Genomic DNA, 4,571 nt, shown 5'->3' on the forward strand with positions numbered 1-4,571 from the left:
AACTGGGACTTATCCTTCACTTCCTCCTTACATAGAGCCTCAAGATGACCCAGAGATGAGAATTTAGGGCCTTCTCACATCTCTTCTGAGCAGGCACATAGCCTTGGGCATGCACACATTACCATACATGTGCATGGCCTTCTAGATTCCCAGGAATATGTCAGAGTTTTTAAAGCCCTGTCAGCATTTCATTCCTCAGCCTTTTCTTTCAAGCTTTTTGGTTAGCCTGTTGTTTGCTCAAATTGTTATCTACTGCATCATGCAGCTACAAAATCAATAAATTGCTTCTAATGTCCCAGGGCAAAGGCTTTTTGCACTGGGTTAACTACAAGTTAGGTGAGATAAAGATAGCGTTATTGAGTAGGGTATCCAGGAAACCACTAGACGAGTCAAATAATGACAATTCTCTGGGAATGAGGGTTTGAAGGATTTCAAATCCTGCTATGCCCCTCCATTAGCTGCCAAGCTGCTGGTTTCATTGGCAGTTGTCAGCTGTTTTATGGAGCTGGTCAAGAAGGGATGGGACTAGAACCAGTGATGGTATCACAAAGCTCACTGTCCTTCCTGAAATTCAGCCACTTTCTTTGAATAAATACTCTCTGAATTAATTTCCAGAGTTCTGAAAATGTTTGATTCTGACCATTTTTTGCTACTTTTCTTGTTGCTTTTATATTGGACAGAATTTTGGAGATTTAATCCGCTGTTGTTTTTCCTCTTAATTGTACTTTTAACTTTTATCTTTATTTTATCACACATAATAACTACTCATGGTTAATCCAGGTACAGTATTAAAAATCAGTGAATTCTCAACAATAGAAGATTACATAGAACAAAAATGTCCTACAACAGAAGATTAGTTGGAACAGCTAAAGGTCTAACAATATGTTGGTTTCAAAGGTTCATTTGCAGCTTGTTTCTTTTTTCCTCTTTCCCTTCTGCTACGGGCTGACTCTGTCCCCCCAAATTCATGTGTTGGAAGCTTAATCTCCAAGACAACAGTGTTAAGAGATGGGCCTTTGGGGAGGTATTTAGGTCATGATTAATGCCAGTATAAAAAGGCTTCTGGCTGGGCGTGGTGGCTCACGTCAGTAATCCCACCACTTTGGGAGGCCGAGGCGGGCAGATCACCTGAGGTTGGGAGTTTGAGACCAGCCTGACCAACATGGAGAAACCCTGTCTCTACTAGAAAATACAAAATTAGCCGGGCATGGTGGTGCATGCCTGCAATCCCAGCTACTTGGGAGGCTGAGGCAGGAGAATCATTTGAACCCGGGAGGCGGAGGTTGCAGAGAGCCGAGATCACGCCATTGCACTCCAGCCTGGACAACAAGAGTGAAACTCCACCTCAAAAAAAAAAAAAAAAAAAAAGGCTTCTAAGGGTGGGTTTGCTCTTTTTTGCCCTTCTGCCTTCTGCTATGTGAGGATGAAGCAAGAAGGACCTCACTAGATGCCAGTACCTTGATCCTGGACTTCACAGCCTCTGGAACTGTAAGAAATGCATTTCAGATCTTTATAAATTTCTGTCTCAGGTTTTTTGTTATAGCAGCACAGAATGGACTGACACCTTCTTATCACTATTCAAAGCAAGTTCAGTGAAAACAACCTCACTCCATTCAGATGAGCAAAAGTCATGAACTACCCCCATAATCATGTCCACCCAGGGACAGCCCCTGCTGAAGCCTGGGTTTACATCCTGTTGGATTCTCACTCTTACTCTCTCCTTTGGTATACCTTCATATACTTATTCTTTCAAAATATGTTTATGTATTTATGCTACAAATTTGAGCTCATAACCCAACAGACTTTGGTAGTTATCATAAATTCTGATTTTTTTTTCTTTTTTTTTTTGTTTAAATATGGAACACGTCATGAATTTGTGTGTCATCCTTGTGCAGGGGCCATGCTAATCTTCTCTGTATCGTTCCAGTTTTAGTATATGTGCTGCAGAAGCAAGCACATAAATTCTGATTTTAATATAAAATATTTGAAAAATTAGTAAGTGCATGAATTAAAATATAAATATTAGCACAGATATATAGTAAGGAGGCAGGTTCCTTTCTGCAGCCAAGATGACCTGTATCCAGCAGTTCTTTGTTTTTTGTTTGTTTGTTTGTTTGTTTGTGACAGAGCCTTGCTCTGTCAGCCAGGCTGGAGTATAGTAGCACAATCTCTGCTCACTGCAATCTTTACCTCCTGGGTTCAAGCGATTCTCCTGCCTCAGCCTCCTGAGTAGCTGGGACTACAGGCAAACACCACCATGTCTGGCTAACTTCTGTATTTTTAGTAGAGACAGGGTTTCACCACGTTGGCTTCAAACTTCTGGCCTCAAGTGATCCACCTGCCTCAGCCTCCCAAAGTGCTAGGATTACAGGCATGAGCCACATTCCCCCGGCCCCAGCAGTTCTTTCTTGACAGAGGTAGTCTATGTGTATATGAAGAAATGGGAGTGAATAACAAACTTTACACACTGATACAAACTTTAAATTTCCAGACAAAAGTAATGGTAGTGGAACTGGCATAGAACTATCTTTCTTTTAGACCTCTGTTCTCCCTCACTGAGCCTCCAGCTTCATGCAATCAAAAATTCATTAGCGCATTCAGTTTCTCTTCTGGCTCCCATAACAATTGGTTCCTAGTGACATGGTCGGTTCAGGAGCCTAAAACTCATCTCGACAACTTTTTGTCCTTCAGGAGTAATGTCAATAGATCCCTCATTTCTGGACTTTATATTCACTTACTCTAGATTAATTTTCTCTCTCCTCCTCTTATGTATTTTAGAATGTGGAATTCTCTTTATGCTTTAGCATCTTTATCCACAGACAATATCCATCTCCCAGAGCTGCTGGGAGGATTCCATGGAATCTTGTGTGAGATACTCTGACCATAAGTTAACAGTGAGTTATCTGTCTAGAAAAGGGAGCTCTCATTTATCAAAAGGGAGCTATGCAGGACCCCAGGTTATTCTGTGTATTCAGAATACACAGAATACGTTATTTTGCCTTATCCCATCCAAGCCAATGAGCTTGAAAGTTCTCAACTGAAACTTTCATTGAAAGTTTTCTCAATGACAAACAAACAACACAAACCCTCTTGACTAGTTACTCCAAGTATTACTGGCAGACCAGCAGCTTCAGCCTCCTGTAGGTGCTCGTCACAAGTGCAAATGCTTGAGCAGCACCCCAGACCTACTGAACCAGACTCTGCATTTTTAACAAGGTCCCTTGATGACTCAGATACACACTACGGGTCAAGAACAACCCTCTATAAGCTCTTCTTCATGAAGACATGAGTCCCATTTTCTACGCAAGTGCCTGCAGTTCCTCGACTGAAGGAAGGAGACAACAGCTCTCATAAAGGACCTTTGTGAGGGTTAAATATTAATATATTTGCAGCAAGTGTTTTAAACTCTAGCTCTAGTTAATCTTTCTGCTCCCCTCCACAGCTTCTCATCTCCCCAAATTCACTATTTTCTCAAGACTAAAACTGAATCAGTGGCTTCCCGTGATGCTTAAATCATGACTTGATCCACTGTTACTTGATCCATTAAGTAATAAATCAGTAAACCTCTGCTGAGTGTCCATAATGTGCCATCTCCTGGGCCCAGACCCATGAACCAAGCTTCGATCTCAGGGAGCTTCTGTCTCTACCTGAGCATGTATAGGCTCAGACAGGGCTCAGAGCACAGCCATCTGCAGTAGGTTTCTCAAACTGCTCTTCACCATCTGGGGTACCATGACAACTACTGCGTTCCCCCTCTTCAATTGGGGATAATAATAATAATATTCCTCTCAGAGGGTTACTGCAATGATTTAATGAGATCATCATGTTACTGGCCTGTCCATAGTAAGTCCTTAAGACCTCAATAAATGTTTGTTATTATTAAGTCTTTACAAGCCTGGAGAAGTTAAATAATAATGTATTTAAGGATCTAAAGTACTGCATAATAAATGCTGGATTATGTATTTTACCCTAAATCTTCTAGAGCTTTTCATCCCAAATCTCCTTGTAGTTCCATGTGCTACAAAACAGCTTCATTCAGTGGTGTATGACTAAATGTCTATCAACAGGCCTTATAGGGAGTTATTATATATATTTTATGAGTTTATTATAAATTTTACTGATATAAAGAATATATAGCACACAATTTACTACTAATAGTAAAATATACAATACTCTATCACAAATTTCATGCACCTATGACTTCACTTTGAACTGCTATTTCTTGTAAAATCCAGAAGAGTATTTAATAGTTTTGTTGCCAACATGAGAGAACTTCACTTGCGCAATGATATGGGTGACTTCTAATAATTAGTCAAATAAATAGGAAGTTATGAGTTTGAGTATTCAATACCTGTGTGTTTAATATAATGTATTTAATTACAAGTTTATATGATTTAATTTTTCATAAATGATTGTTGATATGGTTTGGTTGTGTCCCCCACCCAAATCTCATCTTGAATTTTAACTCCCACAATTCCCAGGTGTTGTGAAAGGGACCTGGTGGGAGGTAATTGAATCATGGGAGTGGGTCTTTCCCATGCTATTCTCATGATAGTGAATAAGTCTCATGA

The 4,571-nt window shown here is 40.1% G+C and overlaps 1 non-coding gene across 1 annotated transcript; it reads right to left on the reverse strand.

Moving 5' to 3' along the window:
- Positions 1-1,850: 1,850 nt before the first annotated feature.
- Positions 1,851-1,957, reverse strand: LOC112204512 (U6 spliceosomal RNA). The gene has a single exon (XR_002938144.1). It is a non-coding gene; the product is annotated as a U6 spliceosomal RNA (small nuclear RNA).
- Positions 1,958-4,571: the final 2,614 nt, after the last annotated feature.

The sequence above is a fragment of the Pan troglodytes genome, chromosome 11 (genome assembly GCF_028858775.2).
Source record: "Pan troglodytes isolate AG18354 chromosome 11, NHGRI_mPanTro3-v2.0_pri, whole genome shotgun sequence".
In the NCBI taxonomy this organism is placed as follows: Eukaryota; Metazoa; Chordata; class Mammalia; order Primates; family Hominidae; genus Pan; species Pan troglodytes.